The sequence below is a fragment of the Thermobia domestica genome, chromosome 12 (genome assembly GCF_964235325.1).
Source record: "Thermobia domestica chromosome 12, izTheDome1.hap1.1, whole genome shotgun sequence".
NCBI lineage: Eukaryota > Metazoa > Arthropoda > Insecta > Zygentoma > Lepismatidae > Thermobia > Thermobia domestica.
Genome location: NC_137465.1, coordinates 201958884 through 201971267, shown reverse-complemented (window position 1 = coordinate 201971267; position 12384 = coordinate 201958884). Strand labels below are relative to the sequence as shown.

At 36.8% G+C, this 12384-nt stretch overlaps 1 protein-coding gene across 1 annotated transcript in view; it reads right to left on the bottom strand.

Moving 5' to 3' along the window:
* The window catches only part of LOC145665855 (retinol dehydrogenase 12-like), a 70336-nt gene extending 58263 nt beyond the window's left edge, over positions 1 to 12073 (bottom strand). Inside the window, exon 1 of the mRNA XM_081732969.1 lies at positions 11910 to 12073. The gene's annotated coding sequence lies outside the window, so the exon portion shown is untranslated. The remainder of the gene's footprint in view (positions 1 to 11909) is intronic.
* Between the last annotated feature and the right edge of the window lie 311 nt (positions 12074 to 12384).

Here is a 12384-nt window from a genome sequence, read left to right as displayed (position 1 = left end):
AATATATCATAATTGCGGATTCATCTTGTGTAAGCTATATGCACAATTTTTAAGAAATGTACTTGTTTAGTTTGTTACGTGCAATAATAATAAACGGTAATATCTAGATGCAGTGTATAAATTGTTTTATGATGGTTTTTCGTAGCCTTGTAGGTATATAAATATATATGAACTGTGAGGACCTGTTTGATTTCGTCGTCTTATATAAGTTGATGGTCCTCGCCGCAGGATTGCTGTTATACGTAATATCATGTCCTATTTCCTATTACTACCTACAACGTTACACACATGGCCAAGAAACTTTCCACATTAGTCATCGCAATGAGCAAATGTCTTTCTAGAGTTTTCCATGGATTCCCTCGCGGTTCTCCCATTATCTAGCATACATTCATTCCCTTAACTCTTTTCATATTTCTTTAATCATCCGTCCCCCTTGAGCGTAAGAGACAACCCACTGAAATGTTAATTTGTTTCAAACAAACCTAGGAGGATAAGTTACCAACTACTCTTCTCGAGATATCTATTTCCTTAACACGACTTTTCCCTCTTTCTCTTATATAGACAGTATTGTTGCTTTTATGTGTCATCAGCTCCCATACGTTGTAAACGGTCTGTTGTTCGCTACATGAGAAGGGCAAAAGGGGTATCATACAGGGTAACTCAGTGGTATTCTGCACCTTATGACAAGGGGTTCCACTTTATATCTGCTTCCAAGTGTGTTTGTGATTAAGAACGTTATATCTACTGTTCTTTTCTCTTTTTTCATTTTTTTTTTTTTTTTTGTGCAGAGGATACTCCAATTTTCTCGCAAATCCTCATTGAATAAATTCTTCCAAAATCGTTACGCATTATTAATGTCTATCTCCTTTAACACACAGGTCAAGATTGTGGGTCATGGCCCTGAAGATGTAATGATTTGACTTAATTTCCTTTGTTCACTAAATTAAGGTCTATTTGTAGATATGCAACCACGCACAACACACCAAAATTAATTCGCCGTCTTGGTTTTGTTCAAAATATTGATGATCTGTCAATGACTTTTTCTTACTTGGTGGGACGTTGTTCCATGTGTCATGAATCGGACTCATCTATCCTAACAGAATATCCGGGACCCCCAACTTCCTGTGGGTAACTCCTTTGCGCCGCCACTGAATGATTCAGAATCATGCATTTTTGGATAGAGCGAATTACAATAACAGTACAATAATATGGATTACAATACAAGTCTAAGGCAATAACATGCCGTCTCAGCTCAATAGCTAATAGTTTTGGAGATATTTGCCCCCAATGTTCATTTTCCCACGGTTTCGGACAGTCCTAACTCTGAAACTATGCACTTTTGACCACGGGTCCATATGAACTTTTTTCCTTATTTTTATGTAAGGAATCACTTGTTTCAGTTTGTCAGTCTAGTTCATTAAAACCCTGTATATATACATATAGGTAATATAATTAGTTCTACAGACCTTGGTGCTAAGTATTTGTAAACCTGTGGCTCCGCAAAATGCTCCCAATTTAGCCCCGCACCACCTAAGGCCAGCCCTGGCAGACACTAAGGAATAATCACATCAAATCTATGTCTTCGATTACATAATGTGATTAAAATGTATAAATAAAACACGAACGCCTTGGAAAAGTCAAAATTGTACTGTGTAATTGATTTTGCGTCATAATGCGTTATGAATGTTGAATACCGTTATTTTAAATACAACTTCGTACTATAGATTATCTGAAAAGGTAGTGAATTAGAGGACAGTCATTTCTTACGAGATCATAATTACAATTTTTATTTCTTATTAAGCAATTTCTTTTAATAACTACGAAACAGCATACTATTTCTTTGTGGTATAAAATAGCTGCTTCCGTTTCTAACTACAATAAATCGACTTTGCACTGACAGTGGTCAAGTTTTATTTTATTTATATAGAAATATTTATTTAAACAACGAGAATGAAATAATTGGTTTCTTCGTCGTAATGAAGATGTATTTAGTATATAGAATTGAGTATTCATAGAATAGCTGAATGAAGTTTTAATTCCGTGTATGATAATGTATTTGTTGAAATATATGTAAAATAATTTATTTAAGAATTAGTCGCTGCGAAGTATCCCAGTACTTTTAATTAGTATAGAACTTTGTATCTGCTACATACTTGTTACCTATGCAATTGAGCTAATAATGAACTAGTTGAACCTGCACTCTCTACACAGCGCATCATTCACATATAACCATGAATCTTCTTAAGAAGATGGAGGAACTCTTCAGTTATCCATGGTTTTCTCGATGCTCTTTTCATTCTGCCAATGTTATTGTGGAGTGTGTCTAGTAGAATCTTTTTAACTTTCCCCCAACTATTTCCTACATTGCCAAGCACATCGCCCATTGCACAGAATTTTTCTTCAATCTCTTCTTTCGCATCGCTGTCGATATTTCTTAGTCGCTCTAAGTTCCATTTTCGATTTATCCTCCCATTTTTCTTGATCAACTTCATTAACTTGATCAACTGAACAACTCAACCAGGTTTGCACTTCCGCCACTAGATGATTGTGGTCCTAATCAATATCCGTTCCTGGTAGTGTCTTCACGTCTCTTACACTATTCCTGAAACGTTGATTCACAAGAATGTAATCTAATTGGTAGCGTTTCTTATCTCCTGGATTTTTCCACGTGTACAGCTTGGCATTTCTTTTCTTAAACCACGTGTTCATCACCACTAGATCATGTCGCCTGCAGAAATCGATAAGCTTTTGACCCTGTTCGTTTCTTCTATCTAGTCCAAATGGTCCCACTGTCGTAACTATTTGCAGTTCCTTTTACTACGCTGTTGAAGTCTCCCATTACTATGACGTTGACTTTATCTCTTACTTTCTGATGGAAAATGTCATTAATCTCATCACATATTACTTCTACTTCATTGTCATCACGATCGGTTGTTGGCATACACACTTGTATTGTCACAATATCCAGTGGTTTTGCACTTAGTTTCACAAACATTATTTGGTCACTGTAGCATTTTACTTTGGTTACACTTTTTGCTAATTCGATCTGCATTGCTATCGTGACACCATTCTCGGCCTTAACGCCACTCGAATAGAATATTCTGTAATTTTCCGATACTGTTTCATTTTTTTCCTGGTAATCTCACTTCACTCAAGCCCACTATGTCCTTTTTACATTTGTCCATTTCCATTTTTAAATTCTCAAGTTTACCCACACGTCGTAAAGTTCGTAAGTTTCATGTACCCATGCTGAAATGAAAGTTATTATTTTTTCCTTCGATGATTCTTCCCGGAGATCAGAACGTGGGACTATTTTACCTCCACAATTTTTACCCTCAGGAAGAACTATCATATTTAGTTATTCTCCTCCTTCATCCCTCCTTGGAAAAAGATGATGTGGTAGTATTTCCAATTCCTTTCCACATTTCCATGTCGTTGACCACCTGGTAGTTCATCCACCTTGTAGATCAGTTTCCCCTCCTTAGGACAAGAAGGTGCCCTGACCTCTATCCGCTCATCTGCCCTCCGAGAAGGCCGTTGGCACTTGATAAGAGGCTGATTCCTTATTCCGGGAGTCGGTTGGACCTACGTTAGCCGCCACAGACGTTGCCCGCTTTCTCCGCGAGGAGGTGTAGGTTGGGATTGTCCCTTCCTTTTAAGATGAGATCCGAAGGCTTTCCTCAAACCTCTCCAGTACTTTTAGACAGCGAAGAAAAGTAAACGTCGGTATTATTTCTAAATTGTTCTGCAATAGTTGTGAATGTACTAAAAACTATTGCATTTGTTTATTCAATTTAAGATTAGTTCGAATTTTGATTTCCCAGCGTATATTGAAAAGTACTGAAAGTCCAACTTACTGATTCTAATAGAAAGTGACTATCGAAATAAAAATTCTATCTTTGAAATGAGTTTTATTCTTTGTGAAATAGGTGAATTAGTTTTAGTTGTATATTACGTTTATTTAAAAAGCTTTGAACCCGGAAGGTATATAAATCTGTAAAACCCTGATGAAGGCGGTTTTTAAAGCTTTCGATAGAAAGCCATAGACCAAATGTTTTGGAAGATAGTTTAATGAAATAAGAAATTGTTACAACAAGAATAAAACTATTTTCAGTAAACATGTAAGCATTTTGTTTTTATGCAGAGAATCAGCAGTGTTGCAAACTTAGTGATTTTAATCGATTTTTTTTTACTAACAGCCTTTCCTCTCGCTCCCTTGCGTATTTGTTGTTCGGCATATTTATTAGTTACAGTCACTATATTTTACAATTATGCACTTATCAAACAAAGTATTGGAAGAACTGAATAGGTGTAGTATTTTCTGAAATATATAGAGTGTTTCAAAACAACACCAACAACGTTGGGAGATGATTCCTGCCAAGAAAAGACAAAAATTGTAGACCAACCTGGGTGCACAATTGCTTCCTTTTGGAGTTATAGACGGGCAAAAACATGAAAAAATGAACTCTAAAGGTCCATAGCTCCAAAACTATTGGACCTACCGTAATCGGATATGGATTCCACTTAGAAACTAGTACGTGCCTTATACAAAAACACATCTTTCAAAATTCTAAGGTACTAAAGCAACAATTTTTATACAGGGAGTTTGGCTACGGGCATATTATTTCAAGTTATCACTAAATACCTCTATAAAATTTTTTGAGGAAGTGCTACAGGATTCTGAAACTTGGATATTTGAATAGGGCACATACTAGTTTCTAAGTGAAGTCTTGACCGGACTACAGTTGGTCCCATAGTTTTGGAGCTATGGACCTTTAAAGTTTATTTTTTCATTTTTCGTCAGCCCATAAGTCCGAAAGGAAGCATTTGTTCACCCAGGGTGGTCTATACTTTTTGTCTTATCTTGGTGTCAGGAATCACCTTCCAAACGTTGTCGGTATTGTTTTGAAGCACCCTATATTTTTTGCTGATAACAGGAAACCTACGGAAAATGGGCTTTTGAGAAACGTGAACAGAAGTTCGCTAGAACTTTCGAAGTCATTATTCCACCCTTCCGCCACTAACGCTTTTTTCACTTTCAGAAACCTACGATATTTTCTTTTCTGAGTCTGATATAAAGATCGAAAGTGCTATCTTTCACAATCTCCCAAGATTTCTTGTAAGGAGAGAACGGCGTGACTTGATGTACCACTCGTGATTAGAATATCCATTTTTGTTTATGATACACAAAAACGAAATGAAAATACGAAAAGTACAAACAATACCACGATGCAGGAACACCTTCATTGAATCAATGCGGAAAACTGAGGGCAAATGGGAGCTTTCTTTCCAAGGCCTTTCTTCAAGAAGAAACATTTAGACCTATTTTTAGGTATAAATGCTGTGTTTTCATCTCTGATAGAGAAACTTTTGAATCCTATTCAAGGTTAAATATCAAAGAAAGGATTAACAGCCATTCAGCTGTTTCCGTTTACCTTTCTGATGTCCTTCCTGGCTAAGCGGTTAGCGTACGAGAGTTTGGCGTGTAAGAGCCGGGTTCGATTCCCGGCGGGACACCACGTTAATCAGTGGGTCCACGTCTCACATAGCCTCTCTGCTAAACGGGACGTTAAAATAAACTCAACTCAACTTCGTTTACATGTCTGTAGTGTCACGTGATAAAGGTCCATATATTCTATGCATATGCACACAAATGTCCGTAAGATGTAGAACGCTCGTGTATGCATATGCTGGCAAGCGGAGGCAAAGTGTTAGCGAGACATCAGGCTATAAAAAAAAATGAAATGAAATGAAATCTTTAAGTTTTACGTCCCACAGTTATGCCGGTTAGGCTAAAGGAGACTGTGATGATGAGGAATGAATGAAATGGTGGAATGAAGAAAGTGGGAGGAAACGGGACAACCCCGAGAAAACCCACGTACACGGTGTTTGTCCACCACAAAGTTCACTTGGCGGGGGCTGGGATCAATCCCGGGACCCCAAGCACCAGAGGTGAACGCTCTACCACTCAGCCACCGCGGCCCCATCAGGCTATGCACTACATTATGCTGAACATTAAATAATTACATATTGAAGTTTCACGATTCCTCTTTGCTAAATTTACGCTCTAATATCCGAAACGTCTAATAAAAGTGTTTATTTCATATAAGGAAATCTTTTCAGTTTCATTCTCGTTTCTTTTGTGTGAGGGGGAGGAGGTAATCAGTTTATTTTGAAGCTTTGTCATTGACACAACCTCTATATATTTAAGCTTTTCTACGTTTACATGGAGATCTATGGATTTGCATGCGTTTACTTGATCTTATTCCATTACTTCTTCTACCAAATCTCACTCTGTTCTCAGAGTCATTGACTTTGTAATAACGTATGAGAGGCTTACCATGTCACGTGTTGTACGTTTGAGTAAGCGTGAGAAGAATACCATTTCCTCCACTTTGAGGCTGTCATCTGTTATGAAATTATTCTTTATGGAATTGGCTTATGTAATGCTAATTGCAAACTTGTACTTCAATTGCTTTTTAATTGTATCCTTGCTTTTTGACCAGGACGACGGCTTTCACCTAACAATTTAGTTTTTTTAAAAAAAAATAACAACCCACGATTATGCTCTGAGGCTAAAGGCAGCGGTGATCACGATGAATGAAATGATGGAATGAAGAAAGTGAGGGGGGCGGTAGAGTTCACACACGGAGTATTTGTCCACTACAAGTCCGCTTAGCGTAAGCTGGCATCGAACCAGGGACCCCATACATAAAATGTGAGCGGCGCTCTGAGATACACCGCGGGCCTGAACAAAAATTAAAAAGTATGTCTTGTTCCTTTTTTTAATTTCAGGTACAACAGAGAGAGTGTTTCTTACAATCATAATATATTTAAGTCGAGACAACTTTTAATTTATGTATATAGGGGCATATATAAAGGGCTGAACCCCCTTCGTTGTGAATATTTACAACGAAGGGGGTGCACGTTCACTAGGGCCTGCCTAAAATGAGGAGCTATCAGTAAAAATAGCAACACTTCCTTAAGAATTCTGTACGATACAAGTATCCAACATATTCCAAGTGTCCATGATTAAAGACATTTCTGACCTAAAGCAGCAAGCTAATTATGTACTGAAAATTATATAATACAAAGAAGGCGTAGGTTCGATTCCCGAGACCAGACGCTCACAATCTCTAGGGCAGTTCCTCATTCACACCACAGATGCTTATAGGCATTAAAAATAAAATTTATTTCAAATGTACCAGTAGTTAATGGTGTACCTACCATCAGAAAATTCAGTATCCAGCCCTATATATATATATATATATATATATATATATATATATATATATATATATATATATATATATATATATATAAACTCATTCTACAATGTTAAAGTAGATTTTTAGAAAAATGAAGATTTCGTATAATTAATATAATTAAAAGAAATATAATAGAGTATTTATCTTTGGTGCCAGGAGTTTGTGAGTCGATCCCCGTTCACGCGACTTGTGCTGGACAGCATTGTGGCTGTGAGTTCCCTCGAAATTCTCCAATTTCGTCTTACATTCTCATTCTACTAATTATATGATAATAAATCACTTCGATTAATCTTCCTTATTCTTTAGTCTTAAGGATATTTTTATTAACTTTTGTTTACAAGTGCCGATAGGAGAAAGAAAGTATGGTGTTAGAAAAACAAAAAAAAAAAAATTCGATTCATGGACTTACACGCTTCATGGCTCCTACATTCAACGAAGGGATTCTTGGATGTCTGTCTATTTGCCTCTTCGTCTGTCCGAAGTGCTATGTAAATATGTATTATCTCCTAGGGGAAAGCCGTTCATCGTATCGAGTTCAAATTTAAACTTAAAGATTTTTGTAAGATTCTCCAGGGGAGGGGGAATGGAATTTTCTTCGAACCCCCGAAAATAACCATAGTTTACCAAAAGGTGAAATCAAACTTTGCAATTTTCTCTAAAAAGAACTCTAACGACTTTCTTCATACTTCATAACTCTATAATCTATTAACACTTTTATGAAAATGAAATTATTTCTTTTAGTTTAACATCCCACGATTATGCCTTTACGCTGAGGGAGACGACGTTTAAGGCAAGTGAATGATAATAAAAGAATTGGACGACCTTTAAGGCAAGTGAATGATGATAAAAGAATTGGACGACGTTTAAGGCAAGTGAATGATGATGAAGGAATTGGACGACGTTTAAGGCAAGTGAATAATGATAAAGGAATTGGACGTTTAAGGCAAGTGGTTGATAATAAAAGAATTGGACGACGTTTAAGGCAAGTGAATAATAATAAAAGAATTGGACGACGTTTAAGGCAAGTGAATGATGATAGAAGAATTGGACGACGTTTAAGGCAAGTGAATGATGATGAAAGAATTGGACGACGTTTAAGGCAAGTGAATAATGATAAAGGAATTGGACGTTTAAGGCAAGTGGTTGATAATAAAAGAATTGGACGACGTTTAAGGCAAGTGAATAATAATAAAAGAATTGGACGACGTTTAAAGCAAGTGAATGATGATAAAAGAATTGGACCACGTTTAAGGCAAGTGAATGATGATAAAAGAATTGGACCACGTTTAAGGCAAGTGAATGATGATAAAAGAATTGGACCACGTTTAAGGCAAGTGAATGATGATAAAAGAATTGGACCACGTTTAAGGCAAGTGAATGATGATAAGAGAATTGGACGACGTTTAAGGCAAGTGAATGATGATAAAAGAATTGGACGACTTAAGGCAAGTGAATGATGATAAAAGAATTGGACGACGTTTAAGGCAAGTGAATGATGATAAAAGAATTGGATGACGTTTAAGGCAAGTGAATGATGATAAAAGAATTGGATGACGTTTAAGGCAAGTGAATGATGATAAAAGAATTGGATGACGTTTATAGCAAGTGAATGATGATAAAAGAACTGGACGACGTTTAAGGCAAGTGAACGATGATAAAAGAATTGGACGACGTTTAAGGCAAGTGAATGATGGTAAAAGAATTGGTGGAACAACAATGTTGTTGGAAACGGGAGCACCTTGAGGAATTCCACAGACACAATGTTGTGTACCACAAATTTACTTGGACGGAGACCATGGGCGGAGTTATAGGGAGTCATGTAGGGCATTGTCCCCCCGAAATTTTTCACAAAAAAATTAGAATGCCACCTATAAGACGGCCATCTACCAAGACATCCGAAACCGACAAAAAGGTCTGCCTCCACTTCCCCCCCCCCCCAGCAGACAATTCCTAGCTCCGCCTATTCCGGAGACCGAACCCGGCACCAACACACCACAGGTAAGCACTGTCTACCACGTAGTCACCGTCCGCCCTGAAAACCTCTTGCTACGGTTAAGTTGTTGTTCTAGGAAAAATCCATAAGGGGCAGTTTGCTCTTGGTAGTTGGTCCTTTGTGGAAATTATCTCAAAAATGACTTGGGCAAATTTGTTCATATTTCATAATTATTAATAAGACTACACTACAAAAAAATAATTCCTTAAATTTGAGAAACCGTTTCTTCTCTGTGAACCCAGACAATATTTTCTTAGAAATGAGATTTGGCAATTCTCATTCATAAAAGAAACAACAGTATGGTATTTCGTTCCGCTTTATATAACCTCCTTTTCGTTTCTTTATTTCTCATTAATGAGAATTTCAAACTTTTATTTCTAAGAAAAAATCTTCTCGGTGCACAGATTAAACAGTTTCTTAGATTTTAAAAAAGTATTTTTTTACAGTGTACATTGTGGTAAGTGGTTTTTCATTTAAAAATCCAGAAGAATTGGGTTATTTTTGGAGTTCAGCTTTTCCAGACCATTTTACCATATAGGCCTATAATGATTTTAAGGTTATTTCATAAAACTGAACATTTCATTAATAACCCTATGAAGTGAACTTAAAACATACAAAACGATAATCATGCCTGTTCTTCTGTATGGCTGCGAAACATGGTCACTTACTCTGAGGGAAGAACATAGACTGAAAGTATTTGAGAACAAGATCCCGAGACGAATATTCGGACCCAAGAGGAACGAGAATGGGGAATGGCGGAAACTTCATAACGAGGAACTACATAATTTATACGGTTTACCCAACATTGTTAGGGTCGTCAAGTCTAGGAGGCTTAGATGGGCGGGTCATGTAGCTAGAATGGAAGAAAGTAGAGACGCATTCAAAGTCTTGACTGGAAGACCAATCGGAAAACGACCATTAGGAAGACCTAGGCGCAGATGGGTGGACAATATTAAGATGGATCTCACAGAGATTGGAATACAGAGTAGAAACTGGATGCAGTTAGCTAAGGATAGATGTCAGTGGAGAGCTTTTGTGGACGCGGCATTGAACCTCCGGGTTCCATAGGCCATAGAGTTAGTTTTTTTTTTTTTTTATGAAGTGGAACGTGTTATTCCTCCTGAAAAGACTAATAAAGAGTAGTTTGTTCTGCGGGGCAAGTTTTTGGGATAATTTTCCCAAACACTGCTCAAGCAATTTTGTTCATTTTCATAAATAAATATTTCATTAACATGGCATATGAAGTCCACAAAGGGTGTTTTATTTCTTGATACACTTTTTAAAATATTTTCTCAAAAAAAAAAAAAAAAAAAAGTGGTCAAGCGAATTTGTCCATATTTCATAAATAAATATTTCAATACAACTCTACATATGGTGTAATTCATTTCTAATGAGAACTCCTCAAGGGGTAGTTTATTCTTGGTTTCTTCGAAATTTTCCGAAAAAGTCTATTATGATTTTATTCGAATTTTGTGAATGAATCGAGAAAGTTTATTGCGATAGTACCAGAGCGGTAGTCAGCCCAAAAATGTAGGGGGTGCTAGGTAGAAGTTACGGGAGGAGGCAGAACCATATTATAGTTTATCATCATATTATAGTTAATTTGTAAGCCCACCATGAAAAGTTTAGGGGGCAGTAAAAATTTAGGAAGGCGACCCCTGTCCCCCCGTGGATACGGGCCTGGATACTCCGTACTTTTAATTCTTTCTTCTTAAGTTTTCATTTTAAGATTTTAAAAATATTACTATTCAATTTTAACTAGTCGTTTAAAGTAAAGGTTATTATTCTTAAAATAATTTTATCTATTTTCATTTTACAATTAAATTAAGAAAAGCGTAATATTAAGAGCCCTCATTCACGTTGCACAAGTTAAGGAGAAAACAGTTTCATGATATTTGGCGGAGCAGTGGCGTATTTAGCGGGGTGGCTTCCGGGCTTAAGCCCCCCACCCGAAATCTTACTTAGTATAGTAAAGTAAATTAAATATCTTGTAGAATTTTCACATTTTCAGGCAAAGCCTTCCCCCCCGAAAGTTAGCAAAGTCCCTCCCGAAAGAAAATCGTAAATACGCCACTGGCGGAAAATAAATAGTGTCAAAGGAAAAAGTTAAAAATGAGATAATGTAGGCCTATATGAAATTAAATTAATGGTTCCATTGGCTACTAAGATGCTCAGTTACTATCAACACACTTCAATGAATAAAACGTCATTACCAGAAGCCTTTCAAACACCCAATAGGAATGTATGTCTATGTGCGTGTCAAAAAATTCCTAAAATATTCATTATCAAGATGATTATTATTATTATCTTTATTATTAGTATTATTATTTCTGTAACCTATTTCTTTGACTGGTTGCTGGCTTGGTTAGCAGTATATTCGCAGTGTTACTTTCACTCTCGCAAATTGAGAGTCCTCCCTGAGGGAAGTATTCTGCGATCACCATTGTGCACGCACATTGATCTGTGTAGAGTCTACCACTGAATACGGAACTCGTACCAGAGTTTCTACATATTAACAAAAAGATCCTGACGGAAAGATCCTGCTTCCGCAGATAATAGATCTTCTTCACACACAGAATGAGAGTTGAAGTTTCGGGCGCTACTATTCACAAATGTAAAACAATACTCTACAAAAAAGCTTTTCATACCTTAGAACTTCCTTCCTTCCTTCACGGCCGAGTATGTGAAACTCTTGATTTAACAGCAAAAAGCTTTGACATTCACGAAACACTTTTGAACTGTTAGCTGAATTGAGTAAGGCGCAGAGGTTACCGCTTGATTATCATTTCATTCACAATCCCCCGTTCCTTTCCCTTCCAAACGTAAGGGTTACGTCATCATTTCTTTAATAATAATGTTTAACGTTTGATTATTGAATAACTCTGGAAAAGGAAAGTATGGCAATTGGTAACCCTGTTTCGCTGACAAGCGGAAAGCGGGAAAGCTACAGTGGTGCCACCTAACAAGATTCTAAAATGCAAAGAGAAAGTGAAGTGAAATGAAACCTTCTTTCTGATGCTATGCTTTAGGCGAGCGTTTCTTAGAATGTGGTTGTTTTGGACTGAACATTACTGCAAAAAGACAGAAGAAAATAGAATTCAAGTCAACTTCGTATCACATGTT